Raw genomic sequence first — 21,732 nt, forward strand, 5'->3', positions numbered from 1 at the left:
TAACACCAGCAGGTCAGTGTTCTGGGGAGTGTAGCTTCATCCTGAAGACCGGGAGAAGACTTCTTGTCCATCTACTATGATAGGATTCTTTTGTTTATTTTAGTGTTATTTGAGTTGAATTGGTGCAATGGGATGTTTGTTTTGCACAATTGTTAAAATCTTTCACACAATGTAAATCTTATGAGCTAGCAGACTCAGAGAGATGGTAACCTAGTTAGATTTCCTTTGGTCTACGTAAGGTGAGGGTGTCTTCTCTATGACCATCCTCTTTTCTGTTGTGTTCTTGTCCATGGTGCTGAACAGGGTTAATCAGATGCCAGGACCAGTGTGGAGACAAGCTCAGGGCGTGCCTGACCTCCGTTGGGATGAGAATAAGAGAGGGAGGATCTGTGAGTGTGTCCCTCCTCTATCTCCCATCATCGCAAGAAACAGCCTCCTTCATCCATCAACCCCCACAACATAAGAGCAGTGCACCACAGAGCTCTGCCAGTCCCACCGGGAGGGGGGCAGAATCCAGGGTCTACCAGGCTCTTCATCCCCCACCCCCCTTACACCTCGCTCCATCCTTCCCAAAGACTACAATTAGCCAGATGGGGACTGGGGACCAGGAGGCCCAGGGGACAGTAGACTCCTGCACTATTGTGTGAAGCTAAGAGACACTGTAAGGACCAGGAGAGACAGACTGAGACGTCGCTGGTAGACAGCAGTGATTGAGGTGAGAGAGCCTATGCTGGAAATGCTGCAGCTGCTGGAGTGTCTGTCTGACTCCTTGTGTTATATTTCCTAGATATCTATGTCAGGCAAGGGCAGGTTGGATGATGGCATGGTGCTTGTTTAATCTGGGTGATTTTCCTAAACATGTCATCAACATGTTTTGCTGTTTGCTGTCTTGAGATACAGTGTGTCAGTGTCAAGCTGAGCTCTAGAGTCTAGGCCTTTTTTTTTTCAGAGATGACTCTGTATATCAGTGCAAGACACACACACACACTCTTCTTCTGTTCATCTGTTTTTGCCATCTGAACAATGATATGATTATGTTTTACAATAGATTGTGCTCGGTGTATGGGTGATATAGGAAGTAAAGAAATGGGCAAGGTTTATAGAGAAATCAGAAAATGGTAGCCTTTAAATGCAGAAAATGAGCCACTGCAACATTTAAATAACAGGTGTAATATACAGACATGGGAAGTAACTAAGAAGAAAAAAAAGATTAAGGGACAATTTTCTCATCAATATCAACCTAGAGATGCAAAAGGATTCATTTCATAAAATGAACATATGTAGTGACACCATGAAATGGACCCAAGCTTCCTAGAGATGCACCAAAATGGCTGGACAGTTGCATGCATCTAAACAGATGGAGTTTGAGGAATAAAGAGTAGATCGATGAAGATTCTACACACATTTTGGATACATGCAGAGCTAATCTGGGGGGAGGGGGGGGTGAGGAATAATAATAAACAAGCATTGTAGCATCTAGGAATGTGTCCATACAGTATGACAAGCTAGAACACTGCTTATTAATGCATAATTAATCGCTGTGTATAATGCAAGGTCAGCAGGCAGAAATTAAGCCAGCAGCGAGATTATTGAATTTACAGTTGAGGATGATCTATAAACCTGTATCTTTTCGTCTCCATCCCCTCTGGTTCATGTTGCAATACCAAGATTGGGCATTGAGGGGCAGCAGAGGTTCGTAATATTTGGAGGGGGTGTGGTAAGTCACGTGGTCTGCACATGATCATACCTGTATGTATTTCTCCCAATTTGTTAGTGTTAACGTGTGGTTTGTACATGTGTGTGGTCTGTGCACATATAATATGTGCTAGATCCATGTGAATTAAATAATGTAAACATATCTGACATTAGGTATGTGGGTCTTCCATGTTATAGCATTCCATCAATTTCTATATCTTAACATGCATATGCACATGATTGTGTCTGTGTGGGTTTTTTTGTGAGTGTTTATGTTTGTTTCTGAAGTCAGGGTGGTATCTATGGTATCTATCGCTTTTTCTCTCTCTCCATAAAATCTCCAAGGCATGGTTAGCAAATTGTGTGTGTGCAAGTACTCAACAGTGCTTGAGATATATTTATAGACAGACACACACACACACACACACACACACACACTACACTGCCATTTTTGTGCTAGAAATGTACTCTGTTTAGATATGTATATGTTGTGCTACAGTTTCCATTAATACTCACACAGCTTTTGTTCTGATTATTTGCAAGATGCATAGCTGTCATGTGAATTTTTAAATAGATTCATGTGTGCACTTGACCTTTATGCACACAGCATTGCTGACTGTGGGCTTTGGGTTAATGTGTAATGGTGCTGTGTCTAGCACTGTATATCTTTTCTTATAGATATTGGCATGTGTAGTCATCCACATTTTTGGTCTCTGTGGAGCTGGTAATGTATGCGTCTTTATTTGTGTAAAGGCAGAAATGCAGAGCACTTACAGTCTCGGATCAATGTTAAATGATTATTAGTAAGAAAACATTAAATGACACATCAAGTGAAAGTCTAGAAAGGCTGTCTGGAGGGGAGACCCTTCATTGAATTACAAATACCAGATTCTCCTGTAAAAAACACATCATTTTCACATCCATGTTAGTAACATTTTTACTTTTGCAACTTCAAAACCAAGATTTTGCAGTAGCTCTTAGTGTGAACCACAAGTAATTAATATTTCTGTTCCTTGTCTGAGAGTGATGGTAGCTTTTTTCTAGCTTGCACATTGCACTGTGTGAATAGCACGAGGCTATATTTAGACCTGTTGCCTTCTATCAATATCAAAATTCAGCTTTGGGATTTACTAGAAAATGTGACAACCTGCACGTTTTGTATTAAAAAATACAATTTTAATTCTTGCATCTCTGCTTTTTTTTTTTTTTTTTTAAATTCTTTATTTTTGTAGTGCATGAAGGTATAACAATGTATATGTGGTACCCCAACGGCATTCCACACACTTTTCATTAATGACATTTAGAACATTGGGGTATACAGGTAAACTTGCACATTTTTTTTTTTTATCTGTATGAGAGGTCGGCTTTATGGTCAGTAGCTGAGAGGAGTGTTCAACGCTTGAGACAGAGGAGAGCTAAGTAAAGTCATGTAAAGTTATGCATCAAGACTGTCACACAAGATTGTCTTACAGTGGCAAACAATGGGTCCCTGAGACCTGTTAAAATTGTAGCTGTGCAGGTCAGTAGGGGTTAAATTCTATGGCTATCATTCCGATTATCTGGACTAAAGTAAAGCAAAGCAAAGGCTTAACATGTTTAACAGTAACAGGTTTCTCGAACTCTTAACTAAAGCGCTGTACATACATTTCTCGCTAAAACAAGAGAGCATCATGTGGGCAATGTGAACATAGAGGCTAGGATATATGTGAGGATGTGCCCAGGATTGCCTATATGTAGCATTTTTAAATAATCAAGATAATGCGGACGCTTGTGACTCTTTATATGCAAAAGGTATGGGTGTAATGAGCCTGGTCCAGCAGTTATATACAGACAGTTCCTGTCATCTCTAGACAGCGGAAAAAGCAAGCTAATGTATGTAGTTTAATTTATATTTTGGAGATCGATGACTATAGAATAATAAGCAAAGAGGTACTTATGTAGATCTGCTCTGCTGACCGGAGTGGTGGCAGGGAGAGAGGCTACTGCAAACCTTCACCCTACTCCACTGGTGTGCTGGAGCAGGTAGTCCGTGCAGTGACATATATTGCCTTTAATCCGGACATCCATGATGGGGACCCGAGTTGTGGCAGGATGTTGTGGGCTTTTGGAACTTAGTTCAGCCAAATGGTGTTGATGGGAGTAGCGGTCCCGGGAGTCCGTGAACAGGCAGCGTCCCCTCCGTTTCTCGCCGTGCGGTTTGCCCCAGGTTGAGATGAGAGTTGAGGCGTTTGTTTTCCGGCGGTCGGTGCGGTTGCGGGCCGTAGACAGCTCCGGGCATGTCGTGGCTTGCAGGCTGCGACGTTCAGAGGTTGGTAGTGCTGCTGAGTGGTAAGTGGGTCGGGTTCGTTTGGCGGTTTCGCTCGGTGGTGTGTGAAGGTGGGTGGTGGCGCTTGTGGAGCTTGCCGCATCTCTGCTTTTTGACGTTCAAAATGCAGGTTGAAAGGATCAGTTAGTAGACAAAAGACAAGTACGGCTATGTACAAAGGTGAGAAAGCAAAGTAAATGTCAAATTTAAGGCCAGAATAGGCAAACTGAAAGCACAGGTGACGTAAAGAATTCAGTTCAGCTATTTAGACCTTAAATTTGAAATTCACCTTTAATTCTCACTTTAGAAAATAACCCTGATAGTAAAAAAAACACCTAATTAATCTACATTGGGGGTTTGTCCCACGTGACTGTTTTGGTCTAAACTTGTGTTTGTAATTTGCAATCCACCATTTATATTCTGCCCCTGTGCACCTCCCCCCAGCGAGTAAAGGGTTGAAAAATATATATATATATTTTTTTCGCTTACCTGTTTCCAGTGCATGTGGATGCATATCTGTTTCTTTGTACGTTTCGTGTGTGTGAATGTGTATTTCTGTGTGCCCGGTGAATATTGTGGATGGTAAATGAATGCTGCGTAGGAACTTATTTGTTATGCAATTTGTACAGAATAAAATATGGGTAAACCTATTTACAAAGCCACATTTCTTCCACTTAGAAGAGAGTTGTTGAATAGATTAAAAAGTGTCTCTATGTTATATAGAATGATTAGTTTGAAATTGGGTACTAGGTGATCCTTTCTTATAGCATGTATTACATGCAAATTCCATTACTGGTTGTTGACTGTATCATATACTGTTGTATAGTCTGAGGGGCTTATTCACTAAACAATGGATTGCGGGGTATTACTGACTGAGTTCTGTCATTTAAAAGAATACAACAAAGCAGCAATTCGCAGAGTTCTGCAATCTTTTCCCTAAATTATTTGGCAACTTGGTTGTCATATTGCTTTTACACATCTGTGATTGTACAACCTCTACATGTGTTTATTAAAAGATAAAAAAAAGACTTCAGTGATTTTTATTATTGATAGAGTGCCAACATATTCTGCAGTGCAGTACAACAGTTCTGAGAATGAGTTAAACAGATTCAAAATATCCTGTCTAATCATTTAATTATACAAATCTTCTTTTTAACCACTATATGATCCTCAAAACCGTTTTAAAGTTATATTCTTTTCATCACGTTTTGAGAGGAATTTGTTTTTTTTTAAATGAAGTATATGTAAAAAATGAGAAAATAAACCAGCCCTCCCTTTAGTATATGACAGGATCCTTCAGCCATATACTTACACCTTGGGTCAGTCAATGTTTGGAAACCGACAGTCTCGGAGGCCTTACCCGATTTACTCCATGCATAGAAGCAGAGAAGACTATGGAGGCTGTCAGTATCCAAACACTGCCCGAATCCAAGGTGTATGTACATGGCCAAAGGATCCTGTCATATACTAAAGGTAGGGATGGGTTTCTCATTTTTTTATTTTACTTAATGGAAGGATTATTATAATAAAAAAAATAGTTTTTAGGTGAAAGTTGTCCTTTAAATGTTTTTTTGTGTGTGTCCATAACACTTACAGGGTTATTAACTAAAATGAATTTAAAGTGAATTTCAAATTTAAGGCCAGAGTAGCTGAGCTGAAAGCATTGCTTACTGAGAGAATGTTTCCAGTTTGGCTATTTTGACCTTAAAGTTGACATTTAATTTGAAGTCTCACTTTGGTGAATAACCTTTTTATCCATAGCAATTCACACCCTTTATAATTAGACTGTATTTTTTTTTTTTTTTTATCATAAAAGAACATTAATCAGGGTGAAGGGGGAAATTCAAACCACATTTAGTCTAAAAGAGATACATTGGAAACATTATACCCCACTAGTCCCAAACCTGCTATTTTTGTTAAAGGAACACTATAGTCACCTAAATTACTTTAGCTAAATAAAGCAGTTTTAGTCGATAGATCATTCCCCTGCAGGAATTAAATCACTTTGTTTCTGTTTATGCAGCCCTATCCACACCTCCCCTGGCTATGATTGACAGAGCCTGCATGAAAAAAAAAATGGTTTCACTTTCAAACAGATGTAATTTACCTTAAATAATTGTATCTCAATCTCTAAATTTAACTTTAATCACATACAGGCGGCTCTTGCATGATCTAGCAAGCTATTAACATAGCAGGGGATAAGAAAATCTTAAAGGACCACTCTAGTGCCAGGAAAACATACCCGTTTTCCTGGCACTAGAGTGCCCTGAGGGTGCCCCCACCCTCAGGGACCCCCTCCCGCCCGGCTCTGGAAAGGGGAAAGTGGTTAAATCTTACCTTTTTCCAGCGCTGGGCGGAGAGCTCTCCTCCTGCTCTCCTCCTCCGATCCGCCTCTTCTCCTCCCCGTCGGCTGAATGCGCACGCGCGGCAAGAGCTGCGCGCGCATTCAGCCGGTCACATAGGAAAGCATTCATAATGCTTTCCTATGGACGCTGGCGTGCTCTCACTGTGAAAATCACAGTGAGAAGCACGCAAGCGCCTCTAGCGGCTGTCAATGAGACAGCCACTAGAGGACATAGGGGGAAGGCTTAACCCATTCATAAACAGAGCAGTTTCTCTGAAACTGCTATGTTTATGGAAAAAATGGGTTAACCCTAGAAGGACCTGGCACCCAGACCACCTCATTAAGCTGAAGTGGTCTGGGTGCCTAGAGTGGTCCTTTAATTAAACAGAACTTGCAATAAAGAAAGCCTAAATAGGGCTCTCTTTACAGGAAGTGTTTATGGAAGGCTGTGCAAGTCACATGCAGGGAGGTGTGACTAGGGTTCATAAACAAAGGGATTTAACAACTAAATGGCAGAGGATTGAGCAGTGAGGCTGCAGGGGCATGTTCTATACACCAAAACTGCTTCATTAAGCTAAAGTTGTTCAGGTGACTATAGTGTCCCTTTAAGGTTTGTGTATTTGGTTATACATTCACTGTAAGGCTTTTAGTAAATATCGAGTGTGTGTTTACATTTTAACGTTTGTAATTAGGTGGCTTAATTATATTGCATATTTTGTCCCTGACTATCTCGCACAGATAAATAATAGGTGGTGTATCTCACACAGATAAATATTAGGTGGGGTATCTCACAAAGAGAAATTATAGGTGGGGTATCTCACACAGATAAATAATAGGTGGTGTATCTCACACAGATAAATATTAGGTGGGGTATCTCACAAAGAGAAATAATAGGTGGTGTATCTCACACAGATAAATATTAGGTGGGGTATCTCACAAAGAGAAATTATAGGTGGGATATCTCACACAGATAAATAATAGGTGGTGTATCTCACACAGATAAATATTAGGTGGGGTATCTCACAAAGAGAAATTATAGGTGGGGTATCTCAGATAGATAAATAATAGGTGGGGTATCTCACATAGATAAATAATAGGTGGGGTATCTCACAAAGAGAAATAATAGGTGGTGTATCTCACAAAGAGAAATAATAGGTGGTGTATCTCACAAAGAGAAATAATAGGTGGGGTATCTCACACAGATAAATAATAGGTGGTGTATCTCACACAGATAAATATTAGGTGGGGCATCTCACAAAGAGAAATTATAGGTGGGGTATCTCAGATAGATAAATAATAGGTGGGGTATCTCACATAGATAAATAATAGGTGGGGTATCTCACAAAGAGAAATAATAGGTGGTGTATCTCACAAAGAGAAATAATAGGTGGTGTATCTCACAAAGAGAAATAATAGGTGGGGTATCTCACACAGATAAATAATAGGTGGGGTATCTCACACAGATAAATATTAGGTGGGGTATCTCACAAAGAGAAATTATAGGTGGGGTATCTCACATATATAAATAATAGGTGGGGTATCTCACACAGATAAATAATAGGTGGGGTATCTCACATAGATAAATAATAGGTGGGGTATCTCACACAGATAAATAATAGGTGGTGTATCTCACACAGATAAATAATAGGTGGGGTATCTCACAAAGAGAAATAATAGGTGGGGTATCTCACACAGATAAATAATAGGTGGGGTATCTCACATAGATAAATAATAGGTGGGGTATCTCACACAGATAAATAATAGGTGGTGTATCTCACACAGATAAATAATAGGTGGGGTATCTCAAATAGATAAATAATAGGTGGTGTATCTCACACATAGAAATAATAGGTGGAGTATCTCACATAGATAAATAATAGGTGGGGTATCTCACATAGATAAATAATAGGTGGGGTATCTCACACAGATAAATAATAGGTGGTGTATCTCACACAGATAAATAATAGGTGGGGTATCTCAAATAGATAAATAATAGGTGGTGTATCTCACACATAGAAATAATAGGTGGAGTATCTCACATAGATAAATAATAGGTGGAGTATCTCACATTGATAAATAATAGGTGGGGTATCTCACATAGATAAATAATAGGTGGTGTATCTCACACAGATAAATAATAGGTGGTGTATCTCACATAGATAAATAATAGGTGGTGTATCTCACATAGATAAATAATAGGTGGAGTATCTCACATTGATAAATAATAGGTGGGGTATCTCACATAGATAAATAATAGGTGGTGTATCTCACACAGGTAAATAATAGGTGGTGTATCTCACATAGATAAATAATAGGTGGGGTATCTCACATAGATAAATAATAGGTGGTGTATCTCACACAGATAAATAATAGGTGGTGTATCTCACACAGATAAATAATAGGTGGGGTATCTTACAAAGAGAAATTATAGGTGGAACATAATAAGAAACATAATGCAAGTGAAGAAAATATTACCAAAACTATAATGCAACCACCACCTCCCCTTACACTATACACAAGGAAGGATGGAGCCCTGGACTCAGGTTGTTCTGACCCTACGCTCTGCATGCCACACCAGAAACGGAGGTTCATCAACATTAACATTGTTCCAGTATTGTACTCTTGCCTTCGATTTCCTGTTTTAAGCTGACAGGAGGTGAACCCAGTGCTACTATAGCCCACTAAAAGGTTTCATATACTATGAGTTCATAAATACCCTTACTGCAGAACACTGTTCCTACCTATGTGATGTGTGACTGCGTCTGCATGCTTATATGCAGTGGCGTACACATGACCCATGGGGCCCCGGTGCGAACATTGATCCGTGGGCCCCCCCCCCCTTCGCGCTTACTCTGCGCGGGCCAGGGCAGCAACACATGGCGGCGGGCACCTGGTCGCAGGGGTTGCAGGGCTGCGACCGCGGTATTTACGCCAGTGCATGCAGATGCACACACACTTAAAGGACCACTACAGACACCCAGATCACATCAGCTCAATGAAGTGGTCTGGGTGTCAGGTCCCTCTAGTTTTAACCCTGCAGCTGAAAGCATAGCAGTTTCAGAGAAACTGTTATGTTTCACTGAGGGTTAATCCAGCCTCTAGTGGCTGTCTCACTGACAGCCGCTAGAGGCGCTTCCGCCATTTTAAGACACTGAACGTCCATTGGTAAGCATTGAGTAATGCTTTCCTATGGGCGGTTTGAATGCGTGCGCGGCTCTTGACGTGCACGCGCATTCGGAGCTGAAAGGCGGAGAGATCCCCAGCGCCATGGGAGTCCGGCGCTGGAGAAAGGTAAGTGCTGAAGACACACACTCTCACGAACAAATGCATACACACTAGCTAACAGACACACACATTTACTGACAGAGACACACTCAGCGGCAGACATACATACACACTCACAAAACATACACTCTCACTGACAAACACACACTCACTAACAGACATCAAACAGACTCACTAACACACACACACAAACACACTCAGTAACAGACACACAGTAACACACTCACTGACACTCACTAGCAGACACACACACTCTAACACAAACACCAACACTCACACTAACACACTCACACTAACACACACACACACTAACACTCACACACACACTAACACTCACACACACACTAACCTCACACACACACTAACCCTCACACACACACTAACCCTCACACACACACTAACACTCACACACACACTAACACTCACACACACACTAACACTCACACACACACTAACACTCACACACACACTAACACTCACACACACACTAACACTCACACACACTTACACATGTTTTTTTTTTAATTTAATCCCCCCAGCCTCCTTACCTTTTGGAGTGCTGAGGGGATTCCCTGGGGTCCAGTGGTGCTGCTGGGCTCCTGGGGGGGCGGTCACCCGGCGGGCAGTCAGGCTGGCCGGTGCGCGAGGGAGCACTCTCCCCTGAGTGCTTCCTCTTCAGCTCCCTCGCGCGCCGCGTAATGATACCGGCGCCGGAAGATGACGTCATCTTCCGGCTCCGGTATCAGTGCGGTGCGCGAGGGAGCTGAAGAGGAAGCACTCAGGGGAGAGTGCTCCCTCGCGCACCGGCCAGCCTGACTGCCCGCCGGGTGTAAGCAGGGCCAGCCGAGGGGGGCCCGGAGGTGGCCGGCTCCTGGGCCCCCCAGGAGAAGAGGCTGGCCCAGTGGCTACATACAGGGTCGCAGGGGCGGCCGGGCCCCCTGGTGGGCCGGGCCCGGTCGCAGCCGCGACCCCTGCGACCCTGGTATGTACGCCACTGCTTATATGCATGGAGGTACTGCACACAACTCTGCTTATATTGTTCCATTTAAATTTTCATAGTAGAAGAGGCACTAAACAACAGAAACACTACATTTCCTACAGCTCAGAACCACATAAGAACTGGCGCTGTCCCAGGGTTTATTATTAAACCTTTTAGGAGCGGTTTGGGACCCCATCTCGCCCATGCCGAAATTGCAGAATTAACACTTGGGCATTTTCAATGTAATCTCCGCCCAACCTGGACATTGGTGATTGGCTGAGATTATTGGGAGCAGTTTAACTCTCAGCCAATCATTACTGTCCAGATTCAAAGAGATTATTATGCAGACATGTTAATTCTGCGTTATTTATTTGGTTTAGATGGGGATATTCTCTGGGAACAGTGAATAGCCCCGGTTTACATCAAACTATTCTTAACCAATATTAAACCAGAGGGTGGCCCTCAGAAAATCTAGACTCTCTACAGTGACCTCTAGTGATGAGGTTGCTCCGATTGCCCCTTTAATGTTTGTGAAATGTACTACTAAACATAATGTGTACCTTACACTGATTTCTGCATGTGGATTATTGCAAGCTGGAGGTCAGTTGAACAATATGTTCCTGGCACATCTGACTCTATTTGGAGAAATATAAATTATTCATAAATATCCCCTGTGTCCCAGTGATGCCAATGGTTATGTAAGCTCCGCTCTTTTTTTACTGATATTTGTTAAAATGTATAATTAAACTATTCTTCTGAGTGCTTATATTCATATTAGCATTATTGCATTCACCCTTAAATTTAAATGAAATCTGTAATAAATCTGTTTTTTTAAACTGTGTACATTCATATAGCCATAATGCAAAAGAGGCACCTTTCATTTTTGTATTAATTAAAGGGACACTCTAGTCACCAAAACAACTTTAGGTTAATGAAGCCGTTTTGGTGTATAGATCATGACCCTGTAGTCTCGCTGCTGAATACATAGCCAATCACGAGTTAAATCTCTTTTGTTTCTGTCCATGCAGCCCTAGCCACACCTCCCTTGGCTGTGACTCACACAGTCTACATGTAAAAATGGTTTCATTTTCAATCAGATATTAACTTTAGAAAGTTTTAAATCAAACTTTAATCACATACAGGATGCTCATGCAACGTCTATCAAGCTATTAACCGTGCAGGAAATAAGAAATTCAAAATTAAACAGACTGTGCAATAAAGGAAGTATAAACTTTATATTTTATATTTCACTTTACAGGAAGTGTTTTGGAAGGCTGAGTGTGTTACATGCAGGGTGGTGTGATTAGGGCTGCATAAACAAAGTGATTTAACTCCTAAATGGCAGATAATTGAACAGTGAGACTGCAGGGGCATGATTTATACACAAAAACTGCTTTATTAAGCCAAAGTTGTTTTGGTGACTCTTGTGACCCTTTAATTTGTATTGAAATATCAAGAAAACAGCATACATAAAACAGTGTGTTGCCAATCAGAATAGAACAGTGTTGCGCGGCCTCCTTTATTTTCAAGATTTACTTGAGAACACCACCAGGACAACAGGCTCCAATTCCAGACATTTCTGTTAGCTTTTCATTTGCTGCTTTTCTCTGAATTATTATTCCTTCTGTTACTCATTAAACTCGATACATTTAGATTGTCACTATTTTTGGATGTCTAGACAAAATAAGCATCTACCCTAGGATATGAACATGAATAAAATTCAAATTTTTTTTGACGATCTGTTTTTATTGAAGTAAAGGCATAACATACAAAGAAAGCAATACTGATATAAATCAGAGCAAATGTTAGACATTTCTCGGTTGCACAAAATATGCCAGTACCTCATTTTATAAGCATATGGAGATAACAGAAGCAAATGCACGCAGATAAAGGAAAATACCACTGACTGGTAGAGATTAGACCACAATATAAAAATCAAGAGACTGGTATGAGCACAATGAATGCAAGAAACCAGACTTATAAAAATAGAACAAAGCAAAATAAACAAAAGCAAACATTACTAAGCTTATGGTCTGCACCCGGCCACAGATAAGGTAAGATCAGCCTATTTATGTATTAGGGGGAATGTAGAATCAGGCAGAGGCAGACTTCCTGTTAGACTAAGTACCTGTCTATAGGCACCTGTCCTGTAAGCGGTGCCCATTTACAGCACTTATAAAGTGCCTTTTTGGAGCATAGGTGGGTTATTAAGGGAATATAAGTACGAGGGGTTTTGGCCACTGTCCCCTGTAGCCCAGTCAGACTCCTATGTTTGATAGCAGAGCTGGAGGAACAGTTATAGAGGGTGTAAATTAATTGCTGTCCCAGTGCCTCCAGTGTCTGTATGTGAGGCTGGACACAAAGTGGCAGGGATCACTTCCCATCTGCCTCTCACAGGAAATACCTTGCAGGAGGAGCAGGGACAGCATTGAGTGATGCATCCTGTATAGCATGGGACAGCACTTCTACTATCAATCATAGGAGGGTGAGCACTTTGCAAATAACTCTTCGAACTTCACATGCCTCTGCACTAATACTGTACACCCAGGGCCGCCGTTAGGGGGTGACAACCATGAATGTTGTCACGGGCCTGGAGTGTGGCAGCAGAACTGCACCGGAGCCTGCACGCTGATAGGCCCCATCGGATCCCGATGGGCCCTATATCTTCAGGGACCCAGTCAGCGCTGTGGCCATGTAATAGCGCGACCAGGCTTCTTTAAAAAACTGCAGCTGCAAGTACTGCCGTCACCTCCCCCCAGCAAACTCCGCGCAGGAAGGAAGCAACAGAGTTGCGACCGCAAGGAGGCAAGAGGCACTCCCATCAGCCACAGCCACCCTCTTGCAACGAAAAGGTAAAAAACAGGAGGGTGGCTGAATGTCTTTATGTATGTATGTATGTATGTGTATGTATGTCACTATGTATGTGTGTCTGCATATGTGTGTGTCAGTATGTATGCCTATATGTGTATCTGTCTGTTTCAGTATGTGTGTATCTGTGTCCTTTTTATCAGTGCGTGTGTTTGTGTCTGTGCCCAGACCCTGAGCTGTGTTAGGTGCCCCCAAATTTCTGATGGTGGCCATGTATACACCCAATAATTCTATGCAGCCTTTATATATACACACTTCACAACATTTCAAATGGTTAAAGAGGGACTCTTTAAGTTAGGGGTATGGCTAGAGGCGGGGCTGTTCTAAGAAGTTTTAGGTGACTTACTACTAACAATTTCTCACACTAAAATGTGATTTAGAACACAGACTGAATTCTGCAGTTCATTTACTGTAGTTTAAAGACATTACCGGGAGTATTATTGTGGAACTCTGTTATACACTCAGACACACCAACAATATGAAAGCTCCTAGAAAAAAGGGACATTAGGATAGAAAAGAGGAACAGAGGAATTTGGATCCAAAATAGGGACTGTCGTTCCTAAATCTGGTAGGTATGCTTATAACACAGCGATAACCCTTTGCAAACTGTTCATTTTCTTAACACTATACACCCTTTATAGTCTAACTCTGATGTTAACCCGTCTCTAATCTTAGTCCCCCCTTTACCCTAACCACTTCTAACATTATTTTATAATATAAATATTCGACCACAAACATTTCAAGTAGAAATATGAACATACAAACAGATCAACATGTACAGTTGTCAAATTTGATTATATTTTAGATGGTTTATATGCCTGCAATGTCCTAGTTATAAACTCATTAAAGAAACACTTTACTGATTTTATTTTTAACAATTTAGTAGACGTAACCTCAAAAAACGGACGGTTTTCAAGTAGATATGTTTGTCAAATCTTCTTATGCTTTTCTAACAGTTCTTACTTTGTCCTAAGTATAACTTTTATAACTTTCTTCCCAGATGATAACACACACATATAAAAAAAATAGGATGCTTTTAATTAAAAAAAAAATTGCTATGATTTAAAGGTGCGAGGAAATAATTTTTATTTTTTAAGAAAAAGTTGCAAAGTTATAAAATAGTCTGTTGTTGGTATTTTATAAAAGATCGAGTGCTGTCCTTGTGAAAATAAATGAAGTTTAGTGCTTGTGGACTTTTTCCAATAATAGGTAAAATTGACACAGCAGTCTGCTGCTACTTTGCAGCGCCAAACGAGCCATGCCGATTTAGGGTAGCATAGGCCCACTCACCGTACAAATATTTTGGAAGCATATAAAGGAAAATAAATCTTCTTGATACCTTCGGGCAGAGGGGTTCAACATTGGTGTCCATGGAATCCTATCTCTATTTGAAAATAATAATAAAAAATGAACATGATTTTACACATATAACACTTATACCATAACAACTACAATATGCTAGTAGTTATACTGCTTAGTGGCTTTAATGAATGTGGTATTTAAGGATTATAAAAATACGGAAATCATTCGAATGAGCATATCAAACCACTGTTAAATCACAGATTGGTTGTATTTTAGGGCCTTTATAATTTTTAATTTTGTTTAATCCCGTGGATTTTCTTGTGGTTTCTTGGACTATAAGGGACACTTGCTTTGGATGGCAAGTATGTGTCACTCTTGCTGAGTCACAAACCAATCAACTTGTTTTTACTTTAGGATGGAATCAAAGAGTGTAATACCAGGAGATCAGGTGACATCACAGATTAAATTTACTGCCGTTCTCGTCCGAGGCTCTCGATGCCCTCTAGTAAATGTCATTACCAGCAACAATGTCTAGATCAAGGATATTTATCAGGCAGTCCAAGTTTCAGGAAGATCAACCATATATGGCAAATGTAAGATTGCCCTCTGATTTTCAGTAAAAATGTACAGTTACACATGATCAGACGGTGATATTTATCTGCAGTTAACAACTGCATACATGATCATCATTAACTTTGATCATCATTAATCATTGTAATGACACCATATATGAGTTCTGGTCTAACTGGCAACCAGGGCTTTGGAAGAAATTTATATTTTTGTAGCATTATACAGTGTGCACACTTTGGTTTTAACATATTAATGACTTCAAGTCTCAAACGCACTTGCTTAGGGCTTGTGATGATGCGGGGTGAGCTGTGATTGGGTGTCATCTTCAATAATTTTCAGACTAATGACTATAATAACCTGTTCCCCAGGTCAGGTAGAGTTTAGGCTTTTACATTTTCTTTTATCACAGTGTGAATGCTGTGTAGTTGGCAGGGTGCTCCTAAGGTTGTGGTGAGATCAAAAGTGACACAAACTCCCCGCTGATTTAAATAAATTCTCATATATGCTGTTGAAAATCATATGCATATCCTAAGGCAAATTTTTATTAAAAAAAAAAAATAAAAAATGAAATCAACAGCCCCAGACACAGCAGCTCTGAAAGATTGTTTCCCAGAATGCAACATATTTAAATATGCACAGAGAGAATCTGCATTTTTTTTTCAGATTTCTAACTCACATTTCTGAAGACTTCCTTTTCAACGGGCAGTATTTTTGTAGGACATTTATGTCAATGCTTAGGTTATGGACTGACCAATGTCCAGCTACTGACTGCATATTGTCATTCTTTGTGGGAATCCTCTGCGTAGCACAGCTTATGTGAGCTGAGTATCTCATTTCTATGTATCCTCTTCTTTACATCACGTTGTTGCAATGGAAACTGAGCGTCTGTTGAGGAAGTTGGAAATCCAAATGATCCTGGCAAAAGCAGTGGAGATATGGAATAGGTGAAAGAAAATTAAATATTCAATAAATGGTAATTACATTTAACACAGCAGAAAATAGGTGCAAAGCAAAGGTTCAGAATGGTAGACCCAAGCTCGGAGAATTTTAACTGACCAGTTAAAGGGTTAATAAATATTTTTTATTACCAGCCTTGTTGATCTATTAGTGAGAATTCAAAGGCTTGCTGCAGGAGTCCTGTAAAGATTCCATTTCTGTTTGCCAAATACAACAGGTTTTCCAGGAAACAGATCACTGGCGTTCAAAGCAATTAACTAATCAAATCTTGCAGGGTCCTTCCTTGAATAATGAACTGATTTATGTATTGGCAGAAAGACCACGGACGTCAGACTAAGGGTATGGTTTATGGATGAACACCGTCCTAAAACCAGCCCTAAATCCAATCCTAAACCCTAATGTGTTATATCAGGCTTCCCCAAACTCCGGCCCTCCAGATGTTGCTGAACTACAACTCCCATGATTCTACGAATGAAAAAGATAGGCTGAGAATCATGGGAGTTGTAGTTCAGCAACATCTGGAGGGCTGGAGCTTGGGGAAGCCTGTGTTACATAAATCACATTGTGATTGACAATAAATCTCTTTCATTGACTTTAGAGCATTACATGAACCTATATTTATATACTCCACACCTGCTGTATTAACGCCAAGCCTTGCTGTATTAACCCTTTTCGCCATTGAATTAAAATCCTGCACCCACAGCAATACCCCTACACTGTGCTGTATAATTAACTCAAAAAATGGTGCATTAAAGTGGCACTGTCACATATTCTATCATTGCTCTCAGTACTACAGGGGACTCAGGGCTAACAATGAAATTGTAGCAAAATTAGACCTGGGTCTTTTCTGGATCACACTCAGATCCCAGCCCCTGTCAACCCCCCCTAGCAAAACCTGTGCAGGGTAGAACTTTTCACATGCTGCCCATATTGAAGTACAAATGTTTTATGTATCTAAGAAGACAAAGTGCATCTGAAACCATTCTGTAATTTGAATTAAAGAGGCACTCTAAGCAATATAGCCACTGTACTGCAGGATACGCTCTGCTGCCAAGAGAGTGTGAGTGCATTCTCCAGTTTTGGGGGGATTTTTGAGGTCAAACTTACTGGCAACAGTTTGACCCACCCTTATTCTGAGACCTACCCTTCTTCAGCTGACTTGGGTTTGTGGAATTTACATTTCCTTGTTAAAAGGAAACTATCAATTTGTGGCCTGTGTAATATGTAAATAAATCCACTATATTTAGCAAATATGTGTGTGTGAGGTCTAAAAACTAAAGGTAAAGGAACGGTATAGGGCCAGGAACACAAACATGTATTCCTGACCCTATAGTGTTAAAAACACAATCTAACCCTGCTAGATAAAAACACAATTGCAGTCTGCTACTGCTGGCTCTGCCCCTGATCTGCCTGCTAGGCTGACATCATCAGAAGAGATTCGCTGAGCCAATCACAATGCTTTCCGATAGGAAAACATTGGATTGGCTGAGCTTGTCAAGGAGGCAGATCAGGGTCAGAGCCAGTACATGCCAAACACAGCCCTGGCCAATCAGCATCTGTTCATAGAGATATATTGAATCAATATATCTCTGTGAGGAAAGTTCAGTGTCTCCATGCAGAGGGTGGAGACACTGAATGGCAGTATTGCACACCATTCAGCACTGCCCAAGGAGGCACCTCTAGTATCCATCTGAGGAGTGATCGGTTGAGGTGGAGCATCACATGAAAAAAAAAATGTTCACACAAGAAATAGGCGATTTTTTAATTATGTTTTATTCAATGGTGTCATTCCCACAAAATAAATTATGTCCAACCTGGAGAGCAGTAATAGGCAAGGAGTACTGGGCTGGAAATATTGAAAGTAATATTGTGGTAGAGGTTAACACAGTAAAGGAGTTTAAGCATGCGTGGGATAGGCATAAGAGTATCCTAGCTGTAAGATAAGGCCAGGGACTAATGAAAGAATTTAGAAAATTGGTCAGACTAGATGGGCCGAATGGTTCTTATCTGCCGTTACATTCTATGTTTTTTTTTTTTTTATAATTCTTTATTTTTCCATCTTGACAGACATAGCAGTGCCTCATATAGCCTAGTGGTTTGTGCAAAAGCCATGTATCATGTCATACAGTTGTACAGTTGTTAGATAACATGCAAATCAACGACATTTCATGGTCAACCTGTGTGATATCGTCCTCTCTTTCCGCCAAAGATTTGTTATGTATTTTAGACAACAGTTAACTAACAATAACTCATAACGTTCGGTTCAGGTGCTTGGAACCTTATAGCAATACATTCTATGTTTCTAACACATTTAAGATAGTTGTATTAGGAATACTAATATGGGTACCGTTCGACTACGTGACAGACGAATGGTGAGTTTTATAAAAGTGTTCCAAATAGCAAAGGGCTACAGGTTTATCAAAGTAAAGCTATTACCATGAAAATCAGTAAAATCACTATTAACATTCCATATTGCATTTCATTGAGCTTGCTCTACTATAAGAACTTCCGCACCACTTCTGTAAATGTCCCATATTTTGCACTTACCTTGTACAACCTGTAGGGGTCCACATTCCCCGTTTACTTTCTAACAGTAATAATGTTACTGAGACAGTGTATGCTAGGAATTATAATTAGAAAACTTTCATTCTGTACACATTCCAGGAAGTGTAAAAAAAAACAGAAAACTACTTCCATGGGATAACAAAACACTTAGATTTGTAGATTCGTTCCCGGAATTGTGTTTTTTGTTTTTTTCCTGTAATTAGAAATATAATACATTGCATAAAGAAATTGCTTGTTAAACAGTTTAGGTTTTAAATTAGTTTCTTTGTGACTTCTCTGCAATTTTCTGTGAACACAATAATATAGCAAAGAACAGCGATCTCTGCTTGCTTTTATAAAATTGCAGCAAATTTAAAAAAGAATCTGGAGTCTCCCCAACAAAAAAAAATGCTTATGTGTGTGCGTGTTTTATGATGGCTGTAAGTGTTAGGGAGTACTCAATAAACAAACAATTGTATTTGAAAACTGAATTGAACATTTTTTTTACCTACATTTTCTAACTTGTTTTTAACACCGTTTTATAATCTGGACATCAGTACACCTGAATCTATTTTTTAGTAAATTTATCCCTTTGTGCGTACTCTCTTTTTTTTCTTCGTCAAGATTGTGCAGTAAATTAAATGGTGTTGCACTTTTTGGGAAAGTAGTGAGGAAACTGGTGTACCTCCTGATACTCCTTGGTAGAAGTCTGCAACCTCCAATAACCAGTAGCCAATACAAAGTCCACGGGTTCAACAGGTAGGATGTGTTTGTGCAATTTATTGAAGAAAGTAAAAAAAAAAAACTATAGGATTTTTCAGTCCAATGGCCTTAATCATGTATAAAATCATGTATTAAATTCATGATTAAAGGAGCACTTCACTGCCAGATAGTAATTTATTTTTATACTCTTTAGTTTGATTGACAGCCAGGGGGGAGTTCCCTAGTTTTTTGATAGAAGTGCTGATTTCTCATTGAAATCAGCACTTTTATAAACTGGGATTTAACTAGGGTAAGCTGAAGTGCTTTTGGGGTGTGGAGTGGTCCTTTGAGGGGTCATTGGGCTGAAACTTTGTATAGTTTTCTTGTGTTCCTTTCTTCAATAAATTGCACAAATGCATCCTATCTGTTAAACCCGTGGGATTTTGTGTTTTTTTTTTTTTTTTTTTTTTTTTTTAAATTCTTTATTTTTGTAGTGCATTTCAAGGAAGGAAAAGTATAACATAAACCTGAGGTACCCCGACGGCAATCCTCAGGCCATTTTGCAACAAGTATAACATTGGGGTGTATCAGACATGCATGCACAATTTTAAATTTTTAAATTGTTGAACTCTTATAACAAATTATGGTACTTCCAAGTGATTCATCAATGTGAGTAACTTTCATAAGTTTTACCATTGAGGGGAGACAGGTATAGAGCATGAAACGTAACGACTGAAACGGTCATTGGTATATGTGAGCGGGCCGACCTCTATCACTGATGCCGCATTATTATGTGGTCAGGATTTTTCCATTGGCCCCATTACCTTTTCCGCATCAGAAAGCAGGGCTTCAGGAGGGTGGTTTACTTGGAGCTTCGCAGCTCGTAGTCGCCATATGTAAGGGCGGGAGTATAGTGGGATAATCCCAAACCTGCGGTAGCTGTGCAGGAGCATATTACATGGTAAACGGGGGGATTTTGTGTTAAATCAGTTTTTATTGATAACAATTCAGGAAACCGTTTTCCCACACAGGGGATGCAGTAGCTATGCAATAAACGGTGTATGTAGCAGTGACAGTTTAGCAGTATTAGAGTAACATTTGCCTATGCAGAGGCTTACGATTTGGTAGAGCAGTTATGGCAATTGTCAACAAAATAAACTGGTTGCCCCCTTAGGAGAGGACTGTGGTGCGGGTAGCATGGGACATGGTTACCGCGGTTAATGTGGGTTATTCATACTGGCAATGAGTATAGGTGTTTATAAGCGTTGTGGCTGCCTATGATTGTGATATGTAGCTTGGGGTTGGTTGTATGTCTGCGGCTTTGCATCCGTTTCCAGGGATTGTGTAGTATGGGAGGTGTGGGTCCACTTCAGTGGAGTATGTCGGAGAGCTCCCGTCAGGGGTCGTCTATTATTGATCTGGTTCTGTGTCAGGGTAGTGGGCCGGGCCCTTGTTGGAGGGTCAGGTATGAAAGGGTGGATGGGAAAGGGAGGGAGGGAGAGAGGGGGAAAACAAGAAGAAGAGAAAGAGAAGAAGAATAAAGAAAAAAAAAGAGAGAAGACCCCTTCTTTCTTGCTTAAACACTGCCCCCGGTCACTGCCCCAGCTCTCCGTGCCACAAGGGCCCTCTCAGGGGTATCTCTCTGGATGTCCCCCGTCTGCCCTCCGGCTGTTCAAGTACTAGCCAGGAGTTGTACGAACTCGTATAAGGAGATATGATCTCAGCCAGTGGAACCATCTATTCGTGTACCTTTCTTTATCTTTTGCCAAGGTCGCCTTCAGGTCTTCGAATTTCCTCGTATCCTCCTCCACCCATCTCCTGAGTGGGGGGGGGGAGGGGGGGGCGTGGTTGTCTCCAGTATATGTGGATAATATATGCGTTGAGGAGTCTTGGAGTCAATGATCTTTTATAGGCCAGCGTTGGCATTGTGGTGTGATGGAGGAGATATGGGGCCTGATTCCGTGGTAGAATTTCATCAGTCACTTCTTGAATCACTTGGTCGATCGTTTCCCAAAATTGTCTAATGAGGACACAGTCCCACCACAGGTGGATGAAGGTTCCCCCCTCCTCTCCACATAGCCAGCAGGTGTCAGGCGTTGTGTAATCCCAGGCGTGGAAGGCGGCGGGGATGATGTACCATCTTGTGAAGACTTTATATGCGTTTTTCTGCAGTCTTGCTGA

At 40.6% G+C, this 21,732-nt stretch overlaps 1 protein-coding gene across 1 annotated transcript in view; it reads left to right on the forward strand.

Annotated features, from left to right (window-relative positions):
- Positions 1 to 449: 449 nt before the first annotated feature.
- Positions 450 to 21,732, forward strand: part of MAP3K12 (mitogen-activated protein kinase kinase kinase 12) — a 142,131-nt gene continuing 120,848 nt past the window's right edge. The window contains exon 1 of the mRNA XM_063428456.1: positions 450 to 715. The gene's annotated coding sequence lies outside the window, so the exon portion shown is untranslated. The remainder of the gene's footprint in view (positions 716 to 21,732) is intronic.

Source organism: Pelobates fuscus, chromosome 1 (genome assembly GCF_036172605.1).
Source record: "Pelobates fuscus isolate aPelFus1 chromosome 1, aPelFus1.pri, whole genome shotgun sequence".
Taxonomy (NCBI): Eukaryota; Metazoa; Chordata; class Amphibia; order Anura; family Pelobatidae; genus Pelobates; species Pelobates fuscus.